Below are 16,587 nucleotides of genomic sequence, written 5' to 3'. Positions count from 1 at the left end.
CATTAGACAGCTGGACAGAGAAAGAGGTGAGAGTATGCTGCCAGAAACGTGCTACACGCCTGCCAGACTGGATGAAGGGTGCAAGTAGATGTTTCACAAAATCACTGAAAAAACGACAGTGCAGAGATAGAGATACAACACCGCAGAGAAGTGATAGAGGTTGATGGGAGTCAGTGAGAGAGGGGATGTTAACAGACGATAAGCCTTTGACTCCATCCTGTTTGCAAGAACTGTATGTGGGGAACGACTCCAACCCCAAACATGCTAGATGTACTCCACACACGGGCGAATAAGACCCCTATACAAAGTCAACAGTTGTGTAGTATAACAAAAACACGGAGTCGGTTGAGTTCAATTAATCTCTTGGAAGGAGATTTTGCACGGGTTGTAGCATGACCTTTTCAAGAATCGTAGCGAAAGGAAACCCAAGGATATTAAGAGACAATGACGGAGTGAGCTGTGGATTTTTAAATATTAAACGATACTCCTGTGGAAGATTTTAACGGAACGGTGGGTGTAGATACTGTATTTCTGATGAATAAGTAGGTGTATATATATATATATATATATATATATATATATATATATATATATATATACAGTATATAAAACCAATCAAAAAAGATTGTCAAGTCAGAAAGCAGTAAGCCACAGCTTCATCACACATTTACAGAACTGAAGAAACGGACACCAAAACAATCATTTAGGAAAGTGAAGGAAGATGTCATCTGAGTGAGAGTGGACGGGGATAAATATGCAGTTCAGAGAAATCTCTGATGAACAGTAGGGAGAGAGCTGGTGACAGGACAGAGCACTGAGAAACACCATTATCGATAGTTTTAGAAGACGAATACAGGCAGTCTACAATAGCAGCTACAGAACGACGACAAAGGAAACTTGAGATGTAGGTACAAACAGGGAAGAAACCATGAAAGTATACTTTGGAAATCATCAATTTTTGCAGAACTCGGTCGATAGCATTGGCTACGACACGTGCAATGGCAAAGGTTTCGAAACAGTCCCAAAAGGAGGATGGCCAAAAATCATAAGGTAAGGTGTACGAGTACATCACCGGTGGAACATCCCTAACAGAAAAATATTCATGAGAGGGCAATGCTTCAGAATCATCTAGTTAAACATACTTTACAAATACAAGATGCTGAGGTTATTGGGCGATACTGTGAGGGTTAGGAACGACCCCCCCTTTTAGGATGAGGTTGAATGAAAACAAACTTACAGCAAGAAGGTAAGGCACAAGTTGACAGACATAGGCAAAAGAGTTAACCTAGACAGGGTGCCAGCACAGACACAGCTCCTGAGAGCAACAGGAGGTACCTCATCAGGTCCATACAGTGAGCGCAGAAAATACAATCCCTGAAGAAATTTTAATGACAGGCATCATGATGTCAGAGGGGTAAGAAGATGGAGGGATGGCACCGGAATCGATCAAAGTGGATATATATATATATATATATATATATATATATATATATATATAAACACACACGTGTGTGTGTGTGTGTGTGTGTGTGTGTGTGTTTGTGTAGCCAGGAACACAATATCACAACACCACATCACAATCACCATGTCACACCATACCTAATATAACAGTATGTAGCACTCCACACACCCATTTTTATCTCACGTACAACCATTACTTTTGAAGACTATTTGGTTGTCTGGCAGAGCAAGAATGAATTAATAAGCACGTCATCGTACTGAATGGGTTTACAACACACAGTACGACCTTGCGCAACATCACATGCTTCCCCTCTCTTCTTACTCTCCTCTTCTTGTCTCCTCTGTACCTTACAATCACCCTTTTCCTTCTTTCCAACCTCTACTCTTCCTTCTTTATGTCTCGCCTCAGTTCTAACTCTCACATCTCCCCTTCCTTTATCTCCATCCTCCCCCCTCCACAAATTCATTCCATTATTCTTCATCTTTCTTTAATTTATTCATCTATCTACTCCCCTTCTTTCCCGTCATTCTCTTTCCTTCTCCCCTCATCTCCCCCATCTCCCATCTACCATCTCCATCTTCATTCCCGAGTCCCTCTTACTTCTCCCATTTATTCATGTCACCACTCCCTATCCTTTCACCATCTCTCTCATCTTTCTCCATCCTCTTCCTCGTTCCCCTCCCTCTCTTCTCACACCACACAACGCACATCACTGGTATTATTGCTCATTTCTGAACTAGTTTGAAGTTTCAATTTAAACTATGTAATTTCATGAATATATTCCTACATGCATCTTGTGCAGTTTTTGTGACCTCAGTATTACAAAGGCCTTGTAGCTTTATAAATGGTTTTAAATAATGGTAATAACTAACAATTTTCTTTTACAGAAATCTAAAGAAACACACGAAAAATCTGTAGTAGTCCAAATAATAATAAAATAACACTATTCAGATTTTCAATGTAATCACTAGAGGTACTTCTTTAAAGGAACACAAGCTTGCAGTGGCGAGGAAGCTTGTGCATCTCATTCATCAGTGGAGCTATACTAGTCTGGTGCAGCCATTCTAGACAGGTTCCTTGTTAAGCATCACAAGAAAAATCTTACCTCGCAGTAAGTGGCTGACTTGGCCCCGTGAGCAATCAGCTCACACCTTAACAAATACAACTAGTTCTGTCAAATCATGGGCCACAGTTCTTAACAGCAATGGAGAAATTGACCATAATGGGATCAAACCTACTCTGGAGCAAAGGGTGCGAATAATGTCTATGTTTCTCAATCTAGCCACCTTTGGAAACTAAATCATGGGACTTGAAACATCCTCAGTCTTGCTTGTGAAGCTAAGATGGTTCTCCTTATCAGGGATGCGAGTAATGTAAACAAAGATATCACAGGTCTTAGTGAGGTAACGACACCTGGTGAGGCATTTGTAGGACTGTCTGATATTTATGTCTTGTGAAGCAAATGCAAACATGAAACTATGCAACACGGTTAATGATTTCTGGTCAGTAACCACTTAAGTGGTTAAGATGCAAATGACTTTAGTCAAAGGTAAATTAAACAAAAGGAGACCTAATGATATGAAAGAGGAGAAAAAAAGATACACAAGAAATATAATCCAAGTATATGTTTCAACGTCTGCTTATAAGGTCGAGGAGAGAGGAAATTTTATTGAGACGAAAAAGAAACCCTGATAAGAATAAGACCTGGCATATGTTCGTGATAGGAGACTTAAAACTTAAGGCAAGTAAAAAAAAAGGACTTGGGTTATCAGAATATTTAAAAAGCTCTGTTAATGAAATTTAAGGTGATTAATGCCTTCCTTCAATACAAGCAGTGTAGGAAGTGGATTTGGAATGGACAACATGGTGAAACAAAGAATGACATAGAGTTCACCTTCACTGGCAGAACACACGCTGGTACAGAGACGAATAAAACTGCACTGAACAGGGTATATGTAAGACGTAGACATGAAGAAAGGGGGGTTACTTGGTACCGGATCTCACAAGAGAGGAGAGCTTAATCCGATGTGAATTGTCATATCCTGGGGCGGTGAGGGAGAATTAGTTTGTTAGCTCAGCGTATATATTAGCAGTTGATGGGTGAAATAGACCACGACAAAGAGCAATTGAAAGAACAATTAATGAAAACAGGAACAGAACACCTGTACAAGTAGGAGGAAAGAACATTCTAAAGAGCAACAACAAACTCTCTGATAGTTCAAAGGAATTTGTACAGAAAAGTGAGAACGTTATAGAACGAACAAGAGCTCTCGCAACTGCAACAGACCAAAAAATTTATGAAAAAGAAATGAGGATTCCCGAAAGTACAACTCGAGCAGGGTTGAAGAAAATTCAGGGAATTTTTAAATTCGAAAGGAACCAGGTGGATGCTTGGCACGAGAAGAAGCTGAATGTCTCCTCTGAAAGATGATACTAGAAGGAAAAAAAAAAATTGATCAATAGTGATCTGAATACAATATTTTTCTTTCAAACTTTACAGGAGTAATATTATGACTGAGGATGCAGTCCATGATATGAAAATGGTGGATATAGTAATTCCCAGCAATACAACTAAAGTAAACAGAGTCTTAGCGGGAATGAATATAGATAAAGCAGAAGGTGAAGACGATCGTACCAAGGATGTTATTAAGGATACAGGTGACTGCAGTGAACGAAAGATAAAGCCTTTTTACGAGATATTTAGAGTAAAAATTAATAAAATATATGAATTAGCTCTGCTATAGACGCAGACCAGCAAAGTGAACAAACTGGATTGTTTCGTAGCTACGCTACTGTTGATCATATTATATTTATTTACCAGGTAGCTACGATAACTTTCAGTTATGAAGAGTTTCGTGGATAAGAGGAAAAAGTAGCCAATGTGGACAGGTGAAATGCCTGGCACAGCACACAGTAGACGGACAACCAGGGCAACGGAGATGCAAGCCCGACAGGTGTGAAAGGAAAAGCTAGACAAGGAGGAAAATGGAGATATGAAATGGGGAAATTTGCTGGTATTCGTTGGACCAGGCTAATAGCTAATAGTGCAGGACGGGATGGAAAAAGATGAGAGAGATGTTCGCCCTGCAGTGGACTGACTGACGCTGCTGTTGGATGTGTTTGTGTGTGTGTGTGGGGGGGGGGGGACTTATGCTATGCTAGTGTTTAATGTGTATCTAAGCTCGTCTATGTGGGAAGCCACACTTGCTCCAGACATGTGATCGACAAAAGGAAACGAGGCTCAGGGGTCCGTCCGACTTTAAGACTCCTATAATGCAGCGGCTCTAACCCGGTGCGTCGCTTCGTCTGGTCGATAGCATGTTTTGAACAAGTGTCCGCACCTAACACCAGCTTGCAGGTTTCTGCTCCGTATACTTATACATGTGTTCTTCCTTCCACAGGCATACCGTGGGCAAATGATTCACGCCACTCCAGCAGATGTTTATTAACTTCATTACCTTAAGAAATACTTTCCTAAATACATGAGCCATATCTTAACATTTAGCCAATTACAGGAGTAATTGGCAGTGTCAGATGTGTTAATGTGTCGGGAATTATTAATAAGAAGAGTATATCTGCGAGAGAGTGAGGCATAGATGAAAAAGATGCGCGAATAAAGAGTATTTAGGTGTGTGGGAGGAGGAGGAGGAGGAGGAGGAGGAGGGAATGAACGTCACAAGTTAGTGGAGTTCGTATGGAGCGGCAGACTCTGACTATAAATGATTAATTATATAATAATAATAATAATAATAATAATATTTAGATGATGTTGAAGACGTACAAGAACGCACGTAACCATCATTATTCTTCATAAAAACAACAATAATAATAACAATAACACAATCAATCATTTTCACCATGATCATTTTCACTATGATCATAATCATCATCATCATAATCATCATCTTTATCATAATAATAATAATGATGATGATAATAATAATAATAATAATAATAATAATAATAATAATAATAATAATAATAATGTTCATAATAACAATAATAATAATAATAATAATAATAATAATAATAATAATAATAATAATAATAATAATAACAATAATAATAATAACAATGATGATAATAATAATTTCGAGGTCAACTGTAGTCGAGTGTCACAAACCTTCTAAAGCACTCAGCTGTGGTGTTCCTCAGGGTTCTGTTCCTTCACAGAGTCTCTCTCCTATTCATCAAGTATCAAAAAATCATCTTTACATCCTTCCCTCTTTACATTTTGAAACAATGAACCTATGAACATATTTTACAGGAACTCCTCATAGTTATACATGGCCAGTAATTTAATCAGTACGTCATGAAAAACTTTATGCCACATACGAATTAAACAATTCATTCACAAATATTCACCTAAAAAAACACGATAAGGAACAGTCAAAGTGAAACCACCTGTCACTTGTGTAATTAGACTATTATGATTAACTGGATTTGTTACCTTATTACATACAGAGAACTCACACTCCTGTCACACTTACAGGAGTAGTATAAATAACGAAAATACTATGGTAGCAGTGCTGATCGATGGACTAGGTGAGACGAGATATTTTATTACATTTTTCATCAGAATAGTCTTTATTTTTATACTTTAGCTGGGAAATCTGGCAGAAATGAGCTAAATGAGTGCAAGATCTAATCCATGTATTTCCTAAGGTATCTAAAATCTTCTGCGGATACCTATAATAAAACAAACAAAAAATCTTTATGAGACTATAATGTCCTATCATGTAGTTTCCTAAACCCTGTGGGTGTGTGTGTGTGTGTGTGTGTGTGTGTGTCTGTGTGTGTGTGTGTCTGTGTGTGTGCGTGTGTGTAGATTCTTTTCTCCAACTTTTTTTCTTACTGAGATAAAACAGTCTGGGAACAACGTAAATCTCAACTAGCAACAGCAGAGCACCATGCAAAGAGGTTCCTCTATGTGACTGACTCTCTCTCTCTCTCTCTCTCTCTCTCTCTCTCTCCTTCCACTACCCACCTTCCCTTCCTCTCTATCACCGTTTTTCCTCCTTTCCTCCATCCCAGTCTCTTTTCACTCTCCCTAATTATCGCCCTTCCTCTCTCAAGTCTTTGCATGTTCTGCTGCCCCTTTCCCTCCCTCCGTCTCTTTCTTATCGTATCCCCTTAACTCGCTCCCTCCCTTCGCCGTCCCCTCTTTCCTCCTCTCTACTTCCTTCTTCCCTCTACCTCCCCCCATCCTCCCCCCATCACCTCACCTTTACTTCTGCACATTCCCCCTTCCCTCTCCCCTAACCTTCTCCTCTCTCATCTCCTTATAAAAGACAGAATCCACAACTCTCCACTTCACTCCACTCATCTTCTCTTCCACAGAAAGAAATCAGATAACCTCATTCGTAAGGGTAATTCAGATACATCCCAGTTTATACGAGCTACCTCTTAAGATTTCTTCACCTCTGGGCACTTCTCGAGGTGAAAGAATGTAAAAATCTCTATTAAAACTGGTTATCCTTTCACGACTACTAAGTCCTTCTTATTAAGTACGCGGTAAAACCATCCGATTTTTTTTAGCTGTCTGAAAATCTCTGCAACAGAATTGGCTAAGAGTCTTGATTAACTTAAGAGAAAACCGACAGCTTTCACATCCTACAGCAAAATAAGTTACAATCATTGTGTACATTTGCGGCATAAAATTTCGATGACACTTTGATAATCACTCAAGATCTCTAGCCATAATTTCGTTACCTTATTCCCTCTTGGTAATATTCAGGAAGCTTTATCTGATGGGCTTAAGCTAAGTAGATTTTGTTTCTTACATAAACTGTTTTTTTTTTTTTCGCTCAATATCTTTTAACAGGAAAACTGCTTCAATGAAGAACTTACAAAATATATGGAAAGTTGTTTGATTCTTGGTTCTCTTGGCAATTTTTTACTTTAACTTGGCCTAAATTGTCATCTGTCCATCGTGAATACTGATTTGCAGTAAGAGGTTAATACTACAGCATGATGCTAGTCACAGAAAGGACGTAACGCCGAAGCTCTGTCCTATTCTACGACTGAGCTGCGTGAAATACGCTGCAAAAAGACGTAAATCTCGGACAAATTAAGGTTAAAAGGAATATAAGCACGTAATTTTATTAACTCCCCACTCCTTGCTCACCCTTCCCTCACTTTCCATCTCCATTCCGACACTTATTCCCCACTCATCCCGCACGCTCCCTTCCCTTATCTTTCCTACCACTTCCCCACTCTCTCCCCATTCTTCTCTCACTTTCCCTCCCTTTACCTGCCTTACCCATTCCACACTCATTCCCCACTCATGTCCCATTCTCGCTCCTTTTACATTCTCCCAGATTCTCACACTAATTGCTCACTTAACCCCCATTTTCCCTCCCTTTACATTTCTTACACACACACACACACACACACACACACACACACACACACACACACACACACACACACACACACACATTCTCCCTCCCCGAACCACTTCCCCACTCACTTTTCATACATCCTTCACTTTCCCTTCCATTACTTACTTTATCAATTTCCCAATCGCTGTTTCCTCCCGTCACCTACCTTCCTTACTCCCACGCTCACTTTCTCTCGCTCTCCCCTACAGACACCACCACCACCATTACCACCACCATCACCACCATGCGGACGGCCCTTCTCGCTCTCTTTGTCGTGGGTCTTCTGGCCGGAGGATGTCAAGCACTGAAACGCTTGGAATGCATCGACCTTATAATTCTTGCTGAGTTGCTTAGTTAGTGGCTGTGTTTTGGTTGCAGTCTGACTGTCACTCTCATTCCCTGGTTCTCGTAATAACAAGTATATTCACTCACACATTCATTCGTGCACTCGCTGGTATCACACACACACACACACACACACACACACACACACACACCGCTCGCTGGCGCAGGGGTAACGTTCTCGCTTGCCATCTGGTAGACGGGAGTTCGCGCCTAGCTCAGGTTGCGAAAAGTTTCACTGACGAAGTGGGTGGTTACTGTCCCCCTTGAGCAAGGGGACGGGTGTGTGGGTGTGTGAAGGTCACAGCCTTGCCCTTAGATCGGACTATATGAGCTCTCAGCTCCCTTCCGGGAGGGTAAAAGCTGACGATCACGACCATCAAGTGATCCTGACCGACCCGGTGAATTACACACACACACACACACACACACATACACAATTCTACATACATCCCTTCATCAGGATTATTTTATTGTATTTACTGATTCACTTATATATGTCATTCACAGAGGCAACCTAAAGCAGCTTAAAGAACGTTTCTACCATAAAATACTCTCACTCCGTCAGTCTTAATTAAATCCCACAGACACTTGCACTTGCTTCACCCCATGCATGTTCACTCATAATCCAAGGGTACTCGATCTCTCTCATCCATTCATTCAATACCCACTTATGGAGATTCGTGAAAAAGTTTCGGAGACGTTATAACTCATGTTCTTTCTCATACTGACACAAGCTTAGTATAAAGAAGTTGTTTATTTGCATTATTTTATTATTAATGGATGGGTCGAATCTTCCCAAACCTGTATTAGATAATACACTTAGATTTATATTCCTTCGCTCTAAAGTCTAAACCATTCGCACAGCCAAAGCAGCATATAAGGAAGAACCTTTCTTAATCCCTCTCTGCCTCCCTGTTCCTTTCCCTTTTTCTCCGACCTTCCCGTTCTTCCTCTGCCTTCTTCTTCCCCAGCCCCATTACTAACACTCTCCTAAACCCTCCACAGCGAAAGCAATAGGTGAAGGACAGATTCATTACCTCCAACTGTTTACCAATTCCTCTTCCCTTTTCTTCGTCCTTCCTGTTTCCTCCGCTGTCTCTTTCTTTCCTCCTACCTCTTTCAGATGCCTTCCCTGCCTCGCTCTTTTCTACCCGCCTCTAATAACTTCCCTCTCCGATCCCTCCACAGTTAGCCTATGTGATGGGCTTAATCCATCTTGCCTGCTCAACCCGGTAACATGCTTCCCGGCCTTTCCGATACTCAAAGGAAACCTAAACCTTGACGTGGTGAACGCCTTAACGACTCTTTTTTCCTGACTGCGCCAAAGACTTGGGATTGGAGATCAACGTGGATGTTCTCGGTAAAATTACCGGTAATGTCACTGCTTTATGCTGATTATCATAATGTCACTCCGTTTATTTTCATAATGCCACTCTGATTTACACTGCTTTTAATAATGTCATTCTCTTTTACGCTGATTTTCATATTGTCACTCATTTCATGCTGATTTTCATAGTCACTCTTTTTATGTTGATTTTCATGCTGTTTTACTCAGGTTCTCATACCACAGCTTTATGTTATGTGATTACTCTGCCTCCCATATCCTTACTTTATGTTAAGTGATTCTGTTTTACTCTGGCTCTCATACCCTAACTTTATGTTATGTAATTGTTTTATTCTGGCTCTCATTCCCTAGCTTTGTTATATGATTGTTTTACTATGGCTATCATACCCTGGCCGTACGCTGTGTGATTCTGTTTTACTCTGGTTCTCATATTTTTTTGTTGTGCGATTGTGTTTTAATCTGGCTCCCATATCATAGCTTTATTTTATGTGATTCTGTTTTACCCTGGGTCTCATACCATAGCTTTATTTTATGTTATTCTGTTTTACTCTGGCTCGAATACTATAGCTTTATTATTTTGGTGGCGGTACTATGACTTTATTCTACTCTCACCACATGTTACTCATTCCAGTTTGGTGGTGCCGGAAAGCAGGAGAAAGCAACCTGTCACTCTCATTCTGTTTCTCAGCTGTCGTACTTAATGATCTACGTAAAGCAGTCTTGATAATATTCACACTTATGCTCTTCCGACTCACGGTTTACCCCAGCTGCTTCACGTCTTGCCCATATAGATTACTGGCAGAGTCGTTCTCCCCTCAGCCACTTCATTCCAATTTGCTAAATTCCATACACGCTTCTCACACTCCTGGATGGTCACACCTCTATAGTTGAAAATTTGTTCCAACACGATCCTTCCACCATCTTCTAGACCTCCTCATTTCCGTCCCTCACTCCAGATCATTAGCCTTTCACAATCTCCCACCACCCATAACATACCCTGATTTGCCCTTTCCATTGCACTACGCCTATCCTCACACGTTCCTGGTCTTTCACGCTCTTTCAATGTCCTATCTCACTGTGCTACGGCATCTAACTCCACATACAAACCTGGAGCACTTAATCACCAGACCTTCCACCCTTTTTCGGTCCCTAACATTCAAAGATCGTTCCTTGCACCCAAACAGGACTGTCTGGATCACATTGCTTTCCTACCCTGACCCCTTCTCCCACATGCTTCACAGTACCCTAATATGCCTCTTCTCCTATCCTACAAATTTTTTCAGTCCCCTTAGTTCCACCTGCTTCCTTGGCCACCTTTAAATCCCTGAAATACTTCATTTACTCCAGTTCTTTCCAGATCAAGCATACATAGCGTTCTTCTCCAACTGTCTATTTCACCTACTCGCCTCGGCTTTTCTTGTATTCACTAAATTTCTTCCATTTAATAAGAAAATTTTTCTTTTTTCGGTTTATTCTGGCAAACTGGATTCAAGTCATTCAGTGTGGTGAATCTGTTTAATCATGTGACTAATATGTTTTTCTTGTGGTATGGCGAATTTGTTAATCTTCTGGCTCATTTGTTTTTATTTGTTGGATTCAGAGTTAAGATAATCATAAGACGGTTACGATGACAATGACGAAGATATTACACTGATTCCTTAAATATTAGTGTGAAAGATATGTTCTCTCACAGTCACACCCCCCTTAATATTTCCCCCTCACTCCTCATCTGTCTTGATCTACCCGTAATGCTTCCTCTGCACTACCTTGCTTTACCCTGCTTTTCCGTACATATCCTGCCCTGCCTTCCTCTACATTACTGTGCCCTCTCCTCCCCTATATTACCCCGGCCTGCGTTCCTCTGAATTACTCTGCCCTGCCTTCCTATACATTACCCTGCCCTGTCCTTCTCTACATTACCCTGGCCTGCCTTCATATACATCACCCTGCCCTGCCTTCGTAGACATCACCCTGCCCTGCCTTCATATACATCACCCTGCCCTGCCTTCATATACATCACCCTGCCCTTCCTTACGTAACATTACCCTGCCCTGCCTTCCTATACATTACCCTGCCCTGCCTTCCTATACATTACCCTGCCCTGCCTTTCTATACATTACCCTGCCTTGCCTTCAATACATTGCCCTGCCCTGATGGTAGTGACCATCAACTCAGCATTGCAAAAATAAGATTTAAACTTAAAAATCAGAAGAAGGAAAAATCTGGTGTTGGTAGATACGATATTGTTAAGCTTAGAAGGGAAGGAGAAGAAAAGGAGGAATTCAGATTAGAATGCAGAAATAGGTTTTTGGTGTTGGAAACGTTGGAAGAGGGGGAGAGAAGTGTAGATGAGATGTGGGAGGATGTTAACAAAGTTTTGCATGAGACTGCTGAATGTACGATTGGAAGGAGACATAGATTCAGGAGAAAGAAATGGATATCAGAGGAAACGTGGGATATGATAAAAAAGGGAGGTGAGGCTAAATTGAGGAGTGAGATGCAATGCGTTGATGAACGAGAGATTGAATTAGCAAGAGCTGCGTACTGGAGTTTGAATTCAGAAGTAAGAAGGTTAGCTTGGAGAGATAAAAGAAGATGTGTGGATGAAAAGGTTGCAGAGACTGAAATCTTAATAAACAAAAATGGTGGACAGAGTCAAAGAATAGCATATGAATCGATTAGAGAACTGAGTGGTAATGCAGGTAAACGCAAGGAAATACCAGTTAGAGACAGGGAAGGAAATTTATTGACCAAAGATGGAGATATTAAAAATAGATGGAAATAGCATTTTGAGACAGTTCTTAATAGACCAATACCACCAGAAGAGGATATACCGTCTGCTCAGGAAGATTTAAATATAGAAACAGGAGAGTTGAGGCTTGCAGAAGTGGAGAAAGCAGTAAAACAGTTAAAGAATAATAAGGCACCAGGGGAGGATGGTTTATTTCCGGAAATGTTTAAAGTGGAGGGGGATAGATTAATAATGATCTTGACCAAGCTATTCAATAAGATATGGGTGACGGGGTTACTACCATCAGTTTGGAAGAATGGTGTAATTGTTAAAGTTCCGAAGAAGGGAGACCTGAGTGAATGTGGTAATTGGAGGGGAATCTCTTTGTCACCGATAGCTTTGAAAGTTTTCAGTAGAGTGTTGTTAAATAGGTTGGAACCGGTGGTTGAGGGTATTCTGAGGGATGAACAGGCTGGTTTTAGAAAGGGACGTGGTTGCAATGATCAGATCTTTATAGTTAGGCATCTGATGCAGCAAGTTAATGAAATGAGAGTACCGTTAAGTCTTTGTTTTGTTGATTTTGAAAAGGCTTTTGATAGTGTTTCGAGAGAGACTATGGGGAAGATCATGAGACATTATGGAATACCAGAGGAGTTTGTGAGGGTCATTATGAACATGCATGAGGACACATTTTGTAAAGTGATGGTTGATGGTTGTCTGAGTGATTCGTTTGAAGTCAAGTCCAGAGTAATTCAAGGTGGTGTTCTATCGCCTTTACTATTTATATTGGTCATTGATTACATTATGAAACGCGTTGGAACAGAAACCGGTGCAGGTATACTTTGGGGAGAGAACAGGAAACTTTTGGATTTAGATTATGCAGATGATATAGTTTTGATTTGTGATGGGCCAGAAGAGATGCAGAGAGTGTTGGACTGTTTGGTGAGTGAAGGTCGCAAGGTGGGTTTGGTTATTAATTGTGGAAAAACTGAAATAATCAATATGAATATGAAAAATGCGCAGGAATGTGTAATTGGAGGTATGGTTGTAAAGCAAGTTGATAGGTTTAAATATTTAGGTACTTATTTAGCCAAGGATGGTTCTTTGAACTTTGAATTCGAGGAAAGGTTAAAGAAGGCTAATCAGGCAATGGGAATGCTTAAAAATATTTGGAATAATAACAATTTTTCTGTGCATACAAAAATCAAACTTTATAAGGTAATGGTTAGGAGTATCTTAATTTATGGACACGAGTCTTGGTACAGCACAGTGACTATGGAAAATAAATTCTTGGTGTTTGAAAACAAAGCACTTAGAAGAATATTAGGAGTTAAGTGGTGGGAAAGGATACCAAATAGTAGAATTAGAGAAATAACGGGAGTGCAGCCGGTCGATGAATATGTTAGGTTCTCACGATGGAAGTGGCTAGGACATGTGTATAGGAGACAGGGAATAGTACGAGGTACACCAGGGTGGGTGGCACTTGGTAGGAGAGGTAGAGGAAGGCCAAAAGAGACGTGGGTGAGGACAATGAGACGGGAAGCTGGAGATGAGTGGTGGGGAGATCTTGAGGAGTTAGCACAAGATAGGATGTGGTGGTGTGAGTTCATCGAGGCCCTATGCATCCCCGAGGGTGCTACAGGAAATGATTGATTGATTGATTGATTGCCCTGCCTTCCTATATATTACCCTGCCCTGCCTTTCTATACATTACCCTGCCCTGCATTCCTCTATATTATCCCGCCCTGCCTTCCTATATATTACCCTGGCCTGTCCTCCTTTACATTTACCCTGGCCTTCCTTCCTCTAAATTACCCTGCCCTGCCTTCGTAGACATCACCCTGCCCTTCCTTACTTAACCCGTCACGTCCCGAGGTTTTCCGCACCTCCGACATCCCCCAGTCCCGAGGTATTTTCGATTTTTTTTTTTTTGGCTAAAACCTTCGCTTTTGGTGAGAAACATCGAAAATTCATAGAGAAATCGCTCACCTGAGGTTTAAAGTGCCCAATCCAGGTAGGAGTTCCTCCTTACCTGAGTGGGTTTTCTAACATGCTGGCACCAAAGAAAACGAGTTCTATGGGAGGGTAACTATTTTATCCACTCATAAACGGTATTTATTTATTTACTTGGTACGAATGTATATGTAGTATGACAGTATATTGGTTTTCAAGCAGTAATAAAGGCATTATAAGCATTGTTTCACTCACTAACTAATCACCATACCTGACCTATTTTTGCCACACTACCTGATCATTATTTCTGGCTGTTTCTTCTTCTAATGCTATGTAAACATTGTCCTCCACATTGTCATCGATTGGGGAATCACTCTGGCCCTGAATAACTTTACTAGCCAGGTCACTGGTAACAGGTCCTTTTCCAAGACAATGGCGTGAGGGGGGGAGGGGGGAGGTTATGCAGTGTAAGGCATTGTCCCTGCTTGGTATCTTGTACAGGAATAGAGGAAGGTGTCCCGTGTATACATACGAAAAATCACGTGCGAAAATTGAAAATTGTGCAAATTAGGTACCTTGCAATTGCACGACGTACTGGTACGTCGCCGGGACTGGCAAATGCAAATCGTGGTGACGTACCCATACGTCGTCGGGACGGGGCGGGTTAACATTACCCTGCCCTGCCTTCCTATACATTACTCTGAACTGCAATCCTCTTCATAACCCTGCCCTGTCCTGCTCTGCCCTGCGTCCTTTTAAACATCAGGCAGCTTCTCTAATCACTTGATCTAATCAACCCTCTCCCCTTCCTCTACCACAGTCGACACAACATGTCCGCTACTCTTGAAAGTGTTGGCCGAAGCCTTCGTCGGTGCAGACATCAATTTAGAACTCCCTAAGCTCCTCACCTGTATAGAGGATAAGTTTAGCAATGTGAGTACGATAGACAGATACTTAGAAATTGATGGGTAGATATGAGAGAGAGAGAGAGAGAGAGAGAGAGAGAGAGAAAATTACCTGGTAGTTTGTATGTCATAGTAAAAAAAAAAAAATAGTCTTTAGATATAAAGCTTACTTTCACGATCATTATCACTCTTTTGTTGAAATTATACTATAGGCGTTACACTGCACTTGTCCTAAACTAAAAAAAACACAATAACCTCTATAACTTATCTCTGACTTGAACAAAACATCGCTAACCCCTAAAACTTCTCTCTCTCTCTCTCTCTAACCTGAAAAAAAAAAAAAGATCCATAAACCATATAACCTCTCACGCTCTCTCTCACCCGAAAAGATCCATAACCCCAGCAACTTACTTCTCTCTCTCTAACCTGAAAAAAGATCAATAACCCCGATAACTATCTCACTCTCTCTCCCCCACAACTGGATGCCTACGAGAAATGCTTGGAGACTGGAATTCTTCCTGTTCCTGGTCTTCCTATTACGCTTCCTTTTTGAACACATGGAACCCGCTGAACCGACCTGAACCCACGTGAACCGGGACGAGGACCTATCTCCATTCTGTATGTGTGTGTGTGTGTGTGTGTGTGTGTGTGTGTGTGTGTGTGTGTGTGTGTGTGTGTGTGTGTGTGTGTGCGCGTGTGTGTGTGTGTGTGTGTGTGTGTGCGCGAGCGAGTGTGTATGTGAATAAATCTAAAGCAGCATATCTGACTAATACACAGATCATATATCTTTTTTACCCAGTTCTGAATAATAGTAATTTAAGTGATAAAAAGTATTATATAAATTCATTTCCACTGTAACTATAAGGAACGGTAATGTATAAATATATTCAATTTTCTTTCCAACATAACCATTAATGGTAGTTCTTCAAGGAAACACTGCTTTGTCTTGGTGCTGAAGTCTGTGCATTCCAGTCATGAAAGGAACTATACTAATCAGGTGCAACCACACTGGGAAGTTTCTTTACAAGGGATCAGATGAAAAGTGTTCCCCTAATACTAAGTGCCTGAACTGGACATACGAGGCACCAACTCAAATCTTTTTCTAGCAGTTTGCCACCTTCCAGTCTACCAGGTTCTTTTCACTGGATAGGGAAGGAGTTGAGAGACGTTCGTATAACCGGTTAGCGAAGTTGCCCGGCTATATCGATGCCACCACGTGAAGGGGTCCATCACCAGCACCAGCCTCTTTCTAAACCACAAAGACGAGTTCCGGCAAACCATGGTCCTTAATCTTCAGCAGCGATGGAGCAGATGACTTTGGCGTAGTTAGCGCTGATTCGGAGCAAGAGGTGTCAGCAATATATGAATTTTTTACAATCTAGGAGCCTATGCAAACGAAATGGGATGAGCAGTCGGCATGAAGAGTTCGGTCGTCTCTCCTGTTTTTCTCTCCATGGACTTTG

General features: G+C 41.1%; 1 long non-coding RNA gene across 1 annotated transcript; it reads left to right on the top strand.

Moving 5' to 3' along the window:
* The first annotated feature begins 8,089 nt into the window (after positions 1–8,089).
* Positions 8,090–15,154, top strand: LOC145409001 (uncharacterized). Its single transcript, XR_013899031.1, has 3 exons — positions 8,090–8,198; positions 9,379–9,562; positions 15,040–15,154. It is a non-coding gene; the product is annotated as an uncharacterized LOC145409001 (long non-coding RNA).
* Positions 15,155–16,587: the final 1,433 nt, after the last annotated feature.

The sequence above is a fragment of the Coenobita brevimanus genome, chromosome 79 (assembly GCF_032717465.1).
Source record: "Coenobita brevimanus isolate Jiangsu-jjx chromosome 79, ASM3271746v2, whole genome shotgun sequence".
In the NCBI taxonomy this organism is placed as follows: domain Eukaryota; kingdom Metazoa; phylum Arthropoda; class Malacostraca; order Decapoda; family Coenobitidae; genus Coenobita; species Coenobita brevimanus.
Note: the sequence above shows the minus strand (reverse complement) of the source record. Positions and strands in the feature narration are given on the sequence as shown.